At 35.7% G+C, this 17,466-nt stretch overlaps 1 long non-coding RNA gene across 1 annotated transcript in view; it reads right to left on the bottom strand.

Annotated features, from left to right (window-relative positions):
- LOC143690147 (uncharacterized) overlaps nt 1-17,466 on the bottom strand; it is a 115,304-nt gene that overhangs the window by 87,318 nt on the left and 10,520 nt on the right. The window contains exon 2 of the long non-coding RNA XR_013179011.1: nt 6,821-7,049. This is a non-coding gene — a long non-coding RNA (uncharacterized LOC143690147). The remainder of the gene's footprint in view (nt 1-6,820; nt 7,050-17,466) is intronic.

Genomic DNA, 17,466 nt, shown 5'->3' with positions numbered 1-17,466 from the left:
CCTCAACTTCCCAGTTCTGTGACCCTGGATAGTCAAACAATCTAGGCTGTGGTCTCTCTATATGTAAAATGGAGATAATACATACATTATACATCATTATAAATATTTTTAGAATACTTAACACACATCCTAGCATATATAAGTGCTTAATAAATGCAAACTCTAATAAACACATGTTCCAAGAAAGCTAAAGGCACCAGTCAAGATAAAATCCCCACATCTAGGAACATGGTCAAGAAAATAAAGACCCTAAGATAGTGAACCACCATCTTCTTTCAATAGCTCCTGATGAAGAAAATGTGAGAAAACCCTGGAGAGAGGTCAGAATTGGGAGCTGTGGCCATAAAAGCAAGTTAAGCTCTTACACAGGGCCTATCATAAAACTTTTACACCTTGTATGAAAATCTAGAAGAGCAAAAACAACATTGGATTGGTTGACTGAAATGTGCTTTAAGCTAAAATGAATTATGCACTGTCCTGATTGATTTATATATATTAACACACCCTACATTTGTTTTAAAAACATAAACAGCAACATTCTGAAAATTATGGAACTGAGATGCAAGCCCAAGCAGTCAGGTAACTGAGCTCACACACCTAACCCCTGTTTTATGTGGCTTCTTGCCCCAGCATTTTACTTGATTGCTTCTAGTAACTGGAAAGCACACAAACTTTGTTTGTCAAAGTGGATCTATTCATCCTGTAAAATGAATGCCACACTGAGATCTTGGCTACACCTCAGTAATGAAAATTCAAAGGACACAAATGACTCAGCCACACTGAGCAAATTAACTGGGGGCCCTAGTTTGCTCTGGAGGCCAATGACAGCATCCACTAGCGTAGAGCATGACAGGAGACCTCAGGCACAAAGCCACAGTCACAGAATCAGTTTTCTACCTGGAAGTAATACAGGGTCTCTTTCTCCCTGGTTCAAATTTTATCAGCTGGAAGAAGCTGCATACATTTTCTCCAAAGAAGAAAAAGAGCTATTAAATTCCAACGTTTGTCTCTGTTGTATGGAAATGACCAAGGTACGCTGCTTTCTTTGAAAAGTTTCCGGTTGCAGTATTGGAGTCTCTTCTCTTTCAATTAATGAATAGCAAATGGCTGGCCTATTTTTTTCCCAAAACTAAGACCTGTTTGCCAGCTTCCCTTTGTGCACAAAATACACCAGTCTCCAATTTCAGTTGGGAAAAAAAGGTATGTAGATGGGGACAGCTTTTCATTAAACAAAGACATTTTAATTTCCTCTTAAAGGTGCATCCTAGTGCTACAGTGTTGGTAACATCAAATTCTCAGGTGAATTGCCAGAGATGGAAGTAACCCAAAGTGTAAGAAATGAGAAGTAGAATTATATACCAAAAAAAAAAGCAATACAATATACTGACATACATAATTACCTATATGGTTATGTTTACTAGAGATCCATCAACCAATGATTGGACAAAAAAAAATTGGTATATATACAAAGGATTTTTTTTTGAGCAACCAGTAAGTTCATTGTGCTGTTTTTGTTAATTCATAATTGCTCTAGGTGCTACAAAACACATCTTCAAAAAATGGGAAGACAAGTCAATAGATGGTTATAATTAGAAGTGAAAATAAGCATACAAGACACTATGAAATAGGAACTGATGAACTCTACCTGTGGAGGTCAGGAAAAGTTTCTAAGAGTGAGACATGAGGGAAGATAGAATAAGAATTAACCAGGTTGAAGGGAGAAAGAAAAGGGGAGGTGGTAGAATAGCATAAACAAAACCATGGAAGTAGTAGAAAAGCATTAGCTTGTTTTCAAGAACAGATAATGTTTCATTTACAGTGTTTTCATGTACAGATAAGGTAGAAAGGGAGAGGACAGGTGACATTACTTTCTCTACATACGTTCTCCAAAAGTGATGACTTTTCAACCATTTTTGAAGGAATTATGTTTGTGTTAGTCAGGGTTCTCCAGAGAAAAAGAATCAATAGGATATATATCTATATATATATATATATATATATATATATATGGATAGATATACATATGTATATGTCTATGTGTATACATGCAGACACAGATTTATTATAGGAATTGGCTCACCCACCTGTGGGAAGGGTAAATCCAAATTCTGTAGGGCAGGCCACAAGAAGGGAACTCTGAAGAAAGTGTTCAATGAATTCCCCAGGAGAAGCTGGGGAGTCACCAATTCTCCTTTTAAGGCCTTCAATTGATTGGATGAGATTTCCCTCATTGTTGATAGCACTCTCCTTAGTTGATTGTAAAATGTTATCAGACATAGCAATTAACTTATTGATGATTTAAATTCACAAAATATCCTCGCTGTAATAATCAGGTCAGTATTTCCTTAACCAAACAACTGGACACTAGTTGATACATGAACATAACTATCATAATAAGTGACGTGATGGTTCTTAAAACCATAATGAAAGAATTAGGGAAGCAATGTAAGAGCAAAGATAAGTCCACTTAATAATCAACAGAAACATCAATGGTCAGATCTTGGGACTAAACTGAGAAAGACACATGATAATTCTCTCTAAGGCCATTCCTTCCCTACCTCCTGGCTCTTTACTCACTCTCATTGGCCCTACCATCAGTATTAGAACCTGGCCCCACTTCTGATGCAGGGTGGTTGTTGATGATTTCTTGCTGATGACAGTGGCATGCACAGAGAACCATCTTGTTAATTGAGTGTTCCAAGGATTCTGAGTTAATTTAAAGAAGTTTCTGTTTGTTGCTTTTTCTACAATTCGGGGTCAAATAATACATACATATAAGAATAAGAGCACATTTGCAAAGAATGAGTAATCTATTCAATTTGTGATAGCTGGAGAAAAGATCTTCTTCCAGGGTACAGGGGAGAGCTCTCAGCAGGCCAACAGCAGTAGGGTATTGAATTAGACCATTACTTTTTATGAACTTTAGAATTCTTATCTATAAATAGTCTAGAATTTGGGACCTGGCTCTGACCTTTCTTCAAGTGAGGGCCATAAGGCCTTAATTTTAGAGAGTTATGTTTTATTTTGCAGGTGCTTTTATTTCCAAAATTAAATATACACAGTGATCTAGAAATATAAATATAATAAAATCTTGTTTAGAAAACATTGGAAAATAAAAGAATAACATGCTCCCAAATATAAAAAGAAACTGTAAAATAGTTCACAGATTTTAAGCACAAAGATTCTAAATAAGAATGAATATTTTAGTGGCAAAAACTTGAATAAATGAACAAAGAAGCTTTTGCTGTTCCTTATATTAGTAAGTGGACATTTCCCAAACATTCTTTCTATTCTCAATGAAAAATGTAATGTACAAAATGAATGCATATTGATTTTAGCAATGATGAAGAAGCCAAGAAAAATTAGTTAATTAATTTAAAGATGTCTTGGGTTATCATGAGCCAGCACTCTTACTCAATGCCATTTATTCAAAAAGGTATAAAGAGAAATAAAAATGCTCCCCATCTCTTTACCCTATTGAGGATGCATCTATAAGCAAACATAAATAAAGTTAATCCTCTTGGTTCAATGCTATTTTTTGCTATGACAAAAATTAATTTTAAATGATTAAAATACCAATACACACTTTTCAATTTTTGCTGTTCAAAGAACACAAATGGTACAAAGAGTTAAAATGGACAAAACACCAGATTGGGTTTTTTTAAGCTATACGTGATTTTTTTTACAGCGGTATTGAGGTCTAAATCATAAACAACAAAATTAAATAATTTTCAGAGCACAGTTTGATGATTTTTGACAAATGCATACATACAAGTATTCAGGCATACTATCAAAAGAATATTTCCATTTCCCCAAACTGTCATTCCGTGCACATTCTCATTCAATATCCACCCTACTCCCAGCCACAGGCAACAACTGATCTTTCTGTCACTGTCATTTTGTTTTTTTTTAGAATTACATAAAAATGGAACCATACCATCTTTTGTATCTGGCTTATTTCTTTTAGTATGCTGTCTTTGAGATCATGCATGTGTTGCACATATCACTGGTTTAACTCTTATTTGTTGCTGAGTAATCTGCTATTGAATGTATGCCACATTTTGTTGATCCACTCACCAGTTAGCTGATCACCTCACCAGACATTCAATTGCTACTAGTTAGGGATCATTGTAAATAAAGCTTTTGTGAACATTCATGCACAAGTCTCTGTGTAAGCAAATGTTTTCATTTCTTTTGGGTAGATTTAGGAGTGAAATGGCTAGATTGTATGGTAGGTGCAAGTTTAACCTTTTAAGAAACTGTCAACATCTCCCAAATGGCTGTACCATTCATCTTGCATTACAAACTGATTTAATTCAGCATGTTTTGATTATATAGATCCACTGTAGGTTGCTATAAACAAAATTCTGAATTTGCAGCTTTTTCTGCATTATGCATTTTTCTGAGTCTGCTTCTCAGAATACAAATAAAGACACACACACACACACACACACACATGCAAACGAGAATCAGGAACTCTCCCTTGAGCATATCTGCCCTTGATTTGGGGTCTTAGAGCCAGTCTTACTAGTAGTGAAACCAACAATATGTCGGATTTAGCCAATGAGTATTATTGACTATTTTCACTTATGTGATTAATCTCCTTTTCAAAGTCAGCTCTAGATCAGAGAACATAATCTCCTTTCGAACAAACAAACCAAATAGCCAAGAATCTGCATGAACATGGAAGATGGCCTGGAGCAACTTGGTCTTAATGACCTTTAAAACAATGTCAGAGAGGGAGCTATATTTTCAAGGGAAGCAGAAACAAAACAACTAAAGAATCTTCCCTCAGGACAAAGTAAATACTAAATACACGTCTCACCACTTTGGAAAATTCCTGCATCACTAATTGTTAGCCCCAAATACACTTTGCTTGTAGGCTTTCTGTACAGAGACAGTGCCTCCAAAGCACTATCCTTGAGTGCATTTCTTACGTTTTAAGAAATGCTTGTCGTTTTATGTAGTAGTAATAAACAACAAGTTTCAACCACAGTTCTTCATGTTACCATTTTCCTTTGTAATAAGAAGGCTTGTCTTTGAAAGAAAAAACGGATAAACTGGGGTAATACATTAAAATATCTGAATGTTATAAAAGCTTTTCTAAGCTTTTTTATCTTTTTAATCATTATACAAAGTTGATATGTTACCTCACAAAATAAAGAACTGGATAATGATAATAAGCAAGGAAGAAAAGAGACAGTTTTTTAAAAAGGATTAACAAAACTGACACTGTCTCACTCCTTTAATTTTCCTTAGCCTGATCTTTACTCCTCAATCTGTGAAAAAGAGTAATTACTTTGTGGCACTTTAAAAAACAGCAGATTTCCCTAAGCCAACAGTAACATGTTAATAAAAATTAGTTTTGTTAATAAGGGGATTTAGGATTACCCTAATCTTTCAGTCTTTATCCAGAGTCAAAGAGATGCCTGACTTTTTTTCTTTCGTTTATTTTAAAGAGTGGTTTAAGTTAGTATAGAAATAACATTATCATAAAACAATTTTGGCTTTATCTACAATAAGAAACTTCTTCTAAAGATGTCCTTGGTATGTTTCAGGGATGGTAGCTAATTTCCCCTCTCTTACCTGCTTTAGGCCCTTTGTCAAAAGAGATGCTAGAACTCCAATCAGTTCCAGGCCATAGATGACCTTAGAATTATTCATCAAATCCTTAGGGATACGTCAATCAAATACAACTCTTAAGAATTCATGTGCTTTGCATTTTTGTTTATCAGTGGGATAGGTTTGACCTGCCCCAGGTCTATGCACAAAGCCCTTCTGACCAATATGAGGTATTTGCAGAATTCAATTATAATTTCCTTGAAATTGTAATTATCAACAAATAAGTCATGCTTTTCAATTTCAAATGATATTGTATATTTACACTTGAAAATTCTTCTAAATTTGAATCAAATCCAAAATAGGGTTTAGAAAATGAACTTTGGAGGGCATGCCTTCACACCCCCACCCACAGCTATCTCTTCTCAGAACATGCTGTGTGCAGCCACAGTGGTCTTATTATTGCCTCATGACTTCACTATACTCACAACCCCAACTCAAGATAATTAAGCCAAATTGGACACTTGACTAAGGAAAGTCAATCCATTGACTGAGCGATAACTACATGATCCTCTCTGGAGAATCTGAAAAGACAAAGTAGATATTGCCAAGTGATAGCTGCATCTAGTGCTAAAAGCTCATACAGAGGCAGGGCCAGAAGTAGTTTCTTATTGTAGATAAAGCCAATATTGTTTTATGATAATGTTATTTCTATACTAACTTAAATCACTCTTTAAATATATACGAAAGAAAAAAAGTCAGGCAATGGCAAGAGAGAGGAGCTTAAATACTGAGATTATGGGAGATAGCAAAATGTGAGTTAAAAGAGGAAGTTGGTCTAAAAGAGAATAGACTAAACAGAGACAAGTAGAGAGAAATAGAGATGAGGCTATGTAAAATCAAACAGAGAAAGAAAGGAAAGAAGAGAGAGGAGAGAATTTGTCTAATCCTGACTTTACAATTACCCTTTACACTGTGCACAAGGCTTTGGCACTACTTTATTTCCAAACTATAGCTGACTTTGGGATTATCCACCAAACCTTTATGATATGGGTATATTAATCAAACACAGCTGTGAAGAATTAATCAGATTAAAGGAAGATGGTTGAGTAGTAAGTGTCCGGAATTATCAATCGACCTGGTAGGAACTGTCAAAATCAACTACTGTGAAACTCAGGAATTTAGTGGAACACAGTATAGCATCCAGGGAGAAGTGAGAGAAAGAGGCTGGTAAACTGTGACAAAAACAGGTGAGTTGCACCTTGCATGCAGTGGCTACCATCTCTCTTCCCCGGCCTTATTGTAGCCAGGAGTGGGGGCTGGAACACGAACTCTAGGCACAGCTTGCTCAGGCCAGGGTGGGACATAAAGATGTAGGTCTTCAAACTCTGGGGGGGGCAGGAGGATGATATGGTGGCAGATCTTCACTTTTGATGAACTAATTCAGATCACTGGGATTTGGCTCTGAGGGCAGCCATTGGTCCAACACCCTACAGGGAAGGCAGCAGAAAAAGCTTTAAGACAGTAACCTTCCTCAAAACTACAGATACAATTAAAACCTTAACTAGACAAGTGATAAATCAAGAAAACGTAGCTTCAGAAGCCATAAAGGAAATTCTGGGGGCACTTGCTGGCCCCTCCTTCACCCCCTCTACAACATATGGTAGAGTCAGTTTGTGTTTCCTTTGTGGGCCTGGGGTTCTGTTCCAGAGAAAGCAAAGTGGCCCCTGTGCACAAACTGGGGTTCATGTATGTCAGTGCCGATGTATCGGGTGGAAGTCTGAGAGACCAAGCCAGGGAACTTAGATCAGGCTCACATTCTCAGAAAAGCACCTTGCTGACAACTGAGACAGTATGAGACACAATTAAGTTGAGGTGGCCTGGGAAAAAGGATTCCCCGGAGGTCTATTTCAAAGGGAGTGGAGAGGGCATGCATATGAATTCCTGTACACTGTAATCAGGAAATTCCTAAGGCCTCTGCCAAGTGCAAGCCTGGGAATAGAAGCATGGGCCAAGGCTCTAGCTCCATGAAGGATCAGATAAGACAGAGAGAATCCCTAGCAACCCATTTGCTTCAGGCTGATATTCTTGATAGGAGATCCAAGCTCTGGAGACTACCAGCAAAAGTCGAGACAATTTGACTTTTGAAATTTGACAATTTGAAAGATGCTTTTTGCTTTGGTTTGTTTTGATTAGCTCCTGACATTCAAGAAAATCTCCATCATATCACAGCTGGATACAATGTTAAAGAATGGAGATGTGAGGGACTAAGCAAAGAAAAAACAAAAACTGATGGCCTATCCAAAGGAACAACATCAAAATTCATAAATCATCATTAAGGAGGAATACACTTTTGACATACAGGAAAAGGACATAGAAAAATTATCATCAATTAGTTCAAGCAGATAAAGGAAAACATGGAAAGAACTGAAGGATATGAAGAAAACAATGGAACAATATGAGAATCTCTTTCAGATTTGCACTAGAAATTAGACAGGAATACTGGAGTTGAATAACACAATAACTGAGAGGAAAAGGTCCCTAGACTGCTTCAACATAGCAGATCACATGTGGCAGAAAGAAATGAACTAGTGATCTTGAGAACTAGAAAATGTAAATTATTCATATTATGAAGCAGAGAGAAAAAAGAATAAAAGACAACAAACAGAGCCCTGCCATTATTTCTTTGAACATTACTTCTGCCGTTTTTTTTTTCTTCTCTTTCAAGGACTCTCATAATACCTATTTTGAGACACCATCAAATATACCCATATAGGTATTATGAGAGTCCCAGAAAGAGAAGAAAAAGAAAAAGGGACAGAAGTAATTTTCAAAGAAATAATGGCAGAAAACTTCCCAAATTTAGTGAAGAACATGAATACACACATTCAAGAAGCCCAATGCCAGCCCCCAAGAAAGGATAAACTAAAAGAGAACGGCACACAGACACATAGTAATCAAGGTGTCCAATGTCAAGGTCAAGAAGAGAGTACTGAAATATGCAAGAGAAAAGCAATAAGTTATGTACAAGGGATACTAATAAGATCAAGTTCCAATTTCTCATCAGAAATCACAGAGACAAGAAAACAGTGATTTGAAATATTTAAAGTGTCTAAAGAAAACAATTGCCAAGAATTTTAAATCCAGCAAGACTTTCTTTCAAAACTGAGGGACAGAATAAGACATTCCAGACAAACAAAGCCAAAGGAGTTCATTACCATTAGATCTACCCTACAGGCAATGCTAAAGGGGATGTTTCAGACTGAAAGAAAAAGACAATAGACAGTGTATCAAAGTGGCATGAAGAAATAAAGATCTCTAGTAAACATAACCATATAGGTAATTATGTATGTCAGTATATTGTATTGCTTTTTTTTTTGGTATATAATTCTACTTCTCATTTCTTACAGGTCCTAAAATGCAAGTGACTGAAATGTAATGATAAATCTATGGTTTTGGATTTACAATGTACAAAAATATAATTTGTAACAAGTACAGAAAAGATGGGAGACAGAAGGATATAGGAACAGTGTATTGCATGTTATTGAAAATAAGTTGGTATCAAGTCCAATATGATTGCTAAATATTTGGATGCTAAATTTTAACCCCATGGTAACCACAAAGAAAATGAATGAAAAATATATTCAGAAAGAAATGAGAATGCCACAATACAAAAAATACAATACAAAATGGCACAATACAAAAAAATAAAAATAATGGAAGTAGGTATTAAAGGAAGAATTAAGAATCAAAAAAGTCATAAGACTCACAAAGGTCAAATAGCAAAAGGACAGAAGAAAGTCATAATTTATCAGAAATTACTTAAATACAATGGATTAAACTTTCTGCATTGGCAGAACAGATAAAAAGTATGACCCAACTATATGCCATTTAAAAGAGACTTACCTTAAATTCAGAGACATAAATGGATTGAAAGTGAAAGGTTGGAAAAAATATACCATGTAAGTAGTGATCACAAAAATGCTGGGGCAGCTATATCAGATAATACAGACTTTAAATCAAAGACAGTTATAGGGGGAAAGAAGGTTATTGTATACTGACAAAAGGGTCATTCAACAAGACATAACAATTAAAAATATATATGCACTTCAATAATGTAAGTACACTGAAGGAAGCTGAATGTGAGAATGATAGAGAGAGGAGGGCTGGGGGCACATATGAAACCAGAAGGAAAGATAGATGATAAAAACTGAGATGGTATAATCTAGGAATGCCTAGTGACTAAGTGTATAAATAAAACAATGTTTTTGTATGAGGAAGAACAAAGGAATGTAAATATTGCAGGTTAATATTTATAATAATACAGATGGTAATTCATACTTTAAAATTTCAACTTCTGTGTGAAACTAAAGCAAAAAAAATGTTCATTTGGTACAAAATTTACATTTTGACCAATGCATTTCCTAATATAACTTATGTGGACAGGTTAATTGAATACCATAAGTACATAGAACCTTGAATAGGGCATGAGATTTTGTAGGTTTGTCCAGTATGATGCCCTGAGAAATCCCAGAGTGATTTGTACAGTGAATAAAGAAGTATTTGCAAAGTCCCCTTGGGGGAAGGGCAAGAAAGGGGGAAAATTCAACTTCCCCATTTAGAGAATTTCTAATATTCTTGCAAACAGTGAGGACAACTGAATCAATAGGCTGAACCCTCAATCTTGAGGTTTGTTTCATATCTCTGCAAAGGATAGGCTGAGCCTACTTAAAATTAGGCCTAAGAGTCACCCCCAAGAGAACTTGTTTTGTTGCTCAGATGTGACCTCTCTCTCAACCAACACAGCAAGCAAACTCATTGCCCTCCCTCTTTCTACATGGGACATAACTCCCAGGGGTGTCAACCTCCCTGGCAATGTGGGACCGAAATCCTAGAATGAGCTGAGACTCAGTATCAAGGGATTGAGAAAACCTTCTCGACCAAATGGGGGAGGAGACAAATGAGACAAAATAAATGTCAGTGGTCGAGAGATTTCAAACAGAGTCACAAGGTTATCCTGGAGGTTATTCTTACACATTATATAGATATCCCCTTTTTAGTTTAAGGTGTATTAGAGAGGCTAGAGGGAAGTGCCTGAAACTGTAGAGCTCTGTTCCAGTAGCCATGTTTCTTGAAGAGGAATGTATAATGATACAGCTTTGCAATGTGACTATGTGATTGTGAAAACCATGAGTCTGATGCTCCTTTTGTCTATGGTATGGACTGATGAGTAAAAAATATGAATTAAAAATAAACAAATAATGGGGGGAACAAATGTTAAAACAAATTGAGTAGATTGAAATCTAGTGATCAATGAAAGGGAGTGGTAAGGGATATAGAAAAAAATAGGGAGAACAAAGGTTAAAATATATTGGGTAGATGGAAATATTAGTGATAAATCAGAGAGGGGGTAAGGGGTATGGTATGTATGAGGTTTTTTCTTTTTTCTTTTTCTTTCTTTTTCTGGAGTGATGCAAATGTTCTAAAAAATGATCATGGTAATGAATATACTACTATGTGATGATATTGTGAGCCATTGATTGTATACCATGTATGGAATTTTTGTATGTTAAGAATGTTCATGTTTGTATGTTGTTTTGGCTTGTCAATTAAGATAAATAAATAAAATTTTAAGACTATATATATGTGCACTTAACTGCAGAGCCTCCCAAAATATATGAAGCAAATATTGACAGATGTAAAGGGAGAAATAGACAGTTCTACATTAAGAGTATATTTCAATATCACACTTTCAACAATGCATAGAACCTCTACAAAGAACATCAGTAAGGGAATAGAAGACATTAATGATACTCTCAACTAGCAAGACCTAACAGACATATATAGAACACCTCACCCAAAAGCAGCAGTATGCACATTCTTCTCTAGTCACATGGGTCATTCTCCAAGATAGAACATATCTTAGGTCACAAAACAAGTCTTAATAAATTCAAAAATATTGAAATCATACAATGTACCTTACCTGACTACAGTGGAGTGAAAATAGAATTCAACAACAAAAGGAAAAGTCAAAAACATGTGGAAATTATGAAACATACACTTAAACAACCACTGGGTCAAAGAAGAAATTGCAAGGAAAATAAGGGAATATCTAGAAGTGAATGAAAATGTAAATAAAACATACCCTAACTTATGAGATGCAGGAAAGGCAGTACCAAAGAGGAAATTTATAGCTATAAACACTTACATAAAAAAGAACAAAGATCTCAATTCAGAGATCTAACCTCAGAACTAAAGAATCTACAAAAAGAACTAAACCCAAATTGAACAGAAGGAAGGAAATAACAAGGATTAGAGTAAAGATAAATGAAATAGAAAATTTAAAAAAAAATAGAATCAATAAAACCAAAGGTTGGTTTTAAAAGATCAATAAAATGGACAATATTAAGCTAGATTGACTAAGAAAAAGAGAACAAGGGCACAAATAACTAAAATCAGAAATGCAAAGGGGGACATTACTACTGACCCCACAGAAATAAAATGGAATAATGTAAGTGGATACTATGACAACTGTACTCCAACATAGTAGATAAACTAGATGAAAAGGACAAATTCCTAGAATCACACAAACTACCTACACTGACTCATGAAGAAATAGAAGATCTCAACAAACCAATAACTATAGAAATTGAATCAGTAATCAAAAACCTACCAACAAATAAAAGCATAGAACAAGAAGACTTTACGGGTGAATTTTATCAAACACTCCAGGATAACTTAACATCAATGCCACTGAAGTTTTATAAAAATTTGAAGAAGAGGAAACACTTCCCGACTCATTCTATAACACCAATACCACCCTCGTTACCAAAGCCAGATAAAGATGCATAAGAAAAGAAAACTACAGACCAATATCCCTTATGAAAATAGATACAAAAATCCTCAATAAAATACTAGCAAACAAATCCAACAGCACCTCAAAAGAATTATACAAAGATCAAGTGGGATTTACTCCAGGTATGCAAACACAGTTCAAAATAAGAACATCAATTGATATAATACACTACATTAACAAAACAAAGGTTACAAAAAACCACATGATCATATCAATTGATACAAAAAAGGCATTTGAAAAAATCAAGGACCTCTTCTTGATTTAAAAAAAACTCAGAAAACTAGGAATTGCAGGAACTACCTCAACATGATAAGGGTCATCTATGAAAACCCACAGCTAACATCATATTCAACAGTGAAAGATGAAAACTTTCCATTTAAGATCAGGGACAAGACAAGGATGCCCACTGTCACTTCTGTAATGCAATACTGTACTGGAAGATCTAGTTAGAGTAACTAGGCAAGAGAAAGAAATAAAAAGCATCCAAATTGAAAAGGCATAAGTGTGACTTTCCATATTTGCAGACAACATGATCCTATGTAAGGAAAATCCGGAAAAATTCACCACAAAGCCTCTAGAGCCAATGAATGAATTCAGCAAAGTTGCAGAGTACAAGGTCAACATGCAAAAATCATAGTGTTTCTATGCACTACTAATAATCTGAAGAATTCAAGAAAAAAATCCACTTACAATAGCAACTAAAAGAACCAAATATCTAGGAATAAATCTAACCAATGATGTAAAGCATTTGTACACAGGAAACTACAAAGCATTGCCAAAAGAAATCAAAGAAGACCTAAATAAATGGAAGGGCATTCCATGTTCATGGAGTAGAAGACTAAATATCATTAGTCTTCTACTCCATGAGTAGAATTCTACCCAAATTGATTTACAGATTCAATGCAATCCCAACCAAAATTCTAACAGCTTTCTTTGTAAAAATGGAAAATCCAAACATCAAACTTATATGAAAGGGTACGGGGTCCAGAATAGCCAAAGCTATTTTATAAAAGAAGAATGAAGTTAGAGGACTCACACTCTCCAATATTAAAACTTATTATTAAGGTACAGTAATAAAAACAGCACAGCACTGGCCCAAAGACAGACAGAGACTAATGGAATCAAATTGAGTTCAGAAATCAATGCTCACATTTACAGACAATTGATTTTTGACAAGGATGTCAAGTCCACTCAACAGTAAAGAATAATCTCTTCAACAAATAGTGCTGGGAAAACTGAATGTCCATATGCAAAAGAATGAAGGTGGACCCCTACTAACATCGTAGGCAAAAAAAAAAAAAAAAAAAAAACCTGAAAATGGATCAAAGACCTGAATATAAAAACCAAAACTATAAAACTCCTAGAAGAAATGAAAAGAAAGTATCTTCAGGAACTTGTGTTAGGCAATTGTTTCTTAGTCTTTATACCCAATGCACAAACAATAAAAGGAAAAAATAGGTAAATGGGACCTCATCAAAATTAAAGACTTTTGGGCATCAAAGGACTTTATTATGAAAAGAAAAAGACATCCTTCACAATGGGAAAAAAATATTTGGAAGCCACATATCCAATAAGGCTTTCATATCCAGAATATATAAAGAAATCTTACAACTCAACAATAAAAAGACAAACAACCCAATTAAAAAATAGGGAAAAGACTTGAATATACACCATTCCAAGAAGATATACAAATGGCCAAAAAGCATATTTGCAAATCAAAACTATAATGGTATACCATTTCATACCCACTAGAATAGCTCCTATCAAAAAAAAAAAAAAAAACCCTGGAAAATTACATGTGTTTGAGAGGATGTAGATAAAGGGAACACTCATTATTGGTGGGAATGTAAAAGGTGCAGCTATTGTGGAAATTCATTTGGCAGTGCTTCAGAAAGTTAGAATTATCATATACCTAGCAATCCACTTCTAATTACATACCCAAAAGTACTGACAGCAGGGACTGTCATAGATATTTGCATATCCATGCTCATAGTGGCATTATTCACAACTGCCAAAAGATGGAAGCAACCCAAACTGTCCATCAATTGATGAATAGATAAACAAAATGTGGTAAATATATACAATGGAATATTAGCTGTAAGAAGGAATGAAGTTTGGATACATGTGTCAACATGGATGAACCCTAGAGACATCATGTTGAGTGAAATAAGCCAGGCATAAAAAGACAAATATTCCATGATCTCACAATAATAAAATAATTTGAATAAGCAAATTCATGAGTCCAGAAACTTGACTATAGGTTACCTGAGTCCAGGGTTAGGGTAGGGAATGGGGAGTTAAAGCTTAATTTGTAACAAGTTTCTATTTGGGTTGATGGAAAAGTTTTGGTACTGGAAGGTGGTGATGGTAGGACAACATTGTGAGCATAATTAACAGTATGAATTATATATTTGAATATTTAGTAAAAGAAGAGAGATTTTAGGTTGTATACATGTTTCTAGAATAAAAATGTATAAAAACATAAAACATAAAGCATAGGACTATACAACACAGTGAACCCTAATAGAAACCATGGGCTATAATTAATAGTACAATTATAAAAATGTTCTTTCATGAATTGTAACAAACATACCACACTAATACAGGGCTAGTAATAAGGTGGTATATGGTACTCTATTGTATCTATTACTTCTATAAAAGTACAACTTTTCTTATTAAAAAATTAAATAATAAATCATAAAGCAACTTAATTTTAATTAAACTCCACTCTTGCCTTACATTTCCCCCTAAAATCAAGAAGAGGATAAGGATAGTCACTCTTGCCACTTTATTCAATATTATTCTGGAAGTTCTATTCAGGGCAATTAAGCAAGATAAAGAAACAAAAAACATTCAAATTGAAAAGGAAAAAGTGAAACTATATTTGTAGATGATATGAGCTTCTATAATAGAAATGCAAAGGAATCTACACAAAAAGCTAATAGGGCTAATTTTATGGGTTAATTATAGCTCCCTAAAACATATGTTATGGTACATGGGTAGTAGTTCAGTGGTAGAATGCTTACCTTCCATACAGGAGACCTGGGTTCAATTGCCGGACCACATACATAAATTAAAAAAAAGAACATATTGAAGTCCTAACCCTCAAAATCTCAGAATGTGAACTTATTTGGAAACAGGGTCATTACAGATGGAGTTAGCAGGTTAAAATGAGGTGATACCTGAGAGGACATGAGGGCAAAGCCCCAACAGACATTTGCACACCAATGTTTATAGCAGCTTTATTCACAATTGCCAAGAGATGGAAACAGCCCAAATGTCCATCAACAGACGAGTGACTAAACAAGCGGTGGTATATACATAAGATGGAATATTACACAGCTGTAACACAGAATAAAGTTATGAAGTATGTCACAACATGGATGGACCTTAAGGACATTATGCTGAGTGAGATTAGCCAGAAACAAAAGGATAAATACTGAATAGTCTCACTGATATGAACTAACATTAATGAATGAACTTGGATAATTTCCGTTTAGAACAGAGGTCATCAGGAGATAGGGTAGATATTGGGTAATTGGAACTGAAGGGATACAGATTGTGCAGCGGGACTGATTGTAAAAATTCAGAAATGGATAGCCCAATACTACCTAATTGAATACAATAATGTTAGAACACTGAATGTAGCTGAATGTGAGAATGATAGAGGGAGGAGGCCTGAGGGCACAAATGAAATCAGAATGAAAGATATACAAAAAATGGAGATGGTATAATCTAGGAATGCTTAGATGTATAATGATAGTGACTAAATGTACAAATTTAAAAATGTTTTGCATGAGGAAGAACAAAGGAATGTCAATAATGCAGGATGTTGAAAATAGATGGCAGTTAATATTTTAAAACTTTAACTTACGTGTGAAACTAAAGCAAAAAATATTTATTTGGTACATAATTTATATTTTGACTAGTGCATTTCCCAATATAATTTATGTGGACAGCTTAATTGAACATCATAAGTACATGGAACCTTAAGTAGGGCATGACATTTTGTAGGTTTGTCCAGATTGATGCCTTGATAAATCCCAGAAGGATTTGAACAGTGACTAAAAAAGCATTTGCAGGAGAGTGCCAAGATGGCAGCTTAGCAAGGTGTGGGATTTAGTTCATCCCCCAGAACAGCTACTAAATAGCCAGGAACAGTACAGAACAACTCCTGGGGCCACGTCAGTGACCGGCCACACAGCGTACCCTAGTCTGGACCAGCTAGACCAGCTGCTAGCCCCCCCAGAACTGTAAGATCCCAAAGCTGCAGTGGCCAGAACCCCTCCCCCATAGGCTGCTTCCCAGAGGGGAAAGGAAAGGGACTTAACCAGCAGCAGGGGCTGAGTGCAACTAAACTTCAATTGTGGAATTAATTCACAAATTCTGACTACTAAAAATAGGCCCCAGCTCAGCTGAACCTGGTCAAAGTGAAGGTTGCTGATTTTTGCCCCAGCACCAAAGGGGCAGGGCTGATAGAAAAAGAAAAAAGAAAAAAAGAAACAGGTCTTTTGGATCAGGTAGCACATAATACTCATAAGGATCTGGGCTCTGGAGCAAAGGAGGGGGCACATAGGATCTGAAGGTACACAAAGCAACATACCAACTTATGCTCTTGATTGGCAAACCTGACGAATGGAGGTCCTGCTCTGAGAAGGATTTTTCTCTTTTTTGTGTGTATGTAGCTGTGTTTCTTCAATGGCTGGACTACCTGTGGACACAGCTTCAGGGCTTCTCAGGCTGCAACTGCCCCAGGCATAGGCAGAACAAGCTTGTTGGAGAGCTTGTCTGGAGCCTATGCCTTCCCCAGCAGGGAGTCCCTCCCTCAAGGAATTCAGACCCCAGGGTTTGGAAATTTGAAGCAATTAAAGCCAGCCTACAACCTCTCCTCTGTCTCCACCATGCCCCCAGCAGGGAGAGTCTGCTGAAGTTAAAAGTATCACATCACCTTATGCTGGTGGGACCCACAGGCAGACAAGCACCATATACTGGGAAGGATAGGAAAAACACAGAGTCCAGAGACTTCATAGGAAAGTCTTTCAACCTGCTGG

This window comes from Tamandua tetradactyla, chromosome 7 (assembly GCF_023851605.1).
Source record: "Tamandua tetradactyla isolate mTamTet1 chromosome 7, mTamTet1.pri, whole genome shotgun sequence".
NCBI lineage: Eukaryota > Metazoa > Chordata > Mammalia > Pilosa > Myrmecophagidae > Tamandua > Tamandua tetradactyla.
Note: the sequence above shows the minus strand (reverse complement) of the source record. Positions and strands in the feature narration are given on the sequence as shown.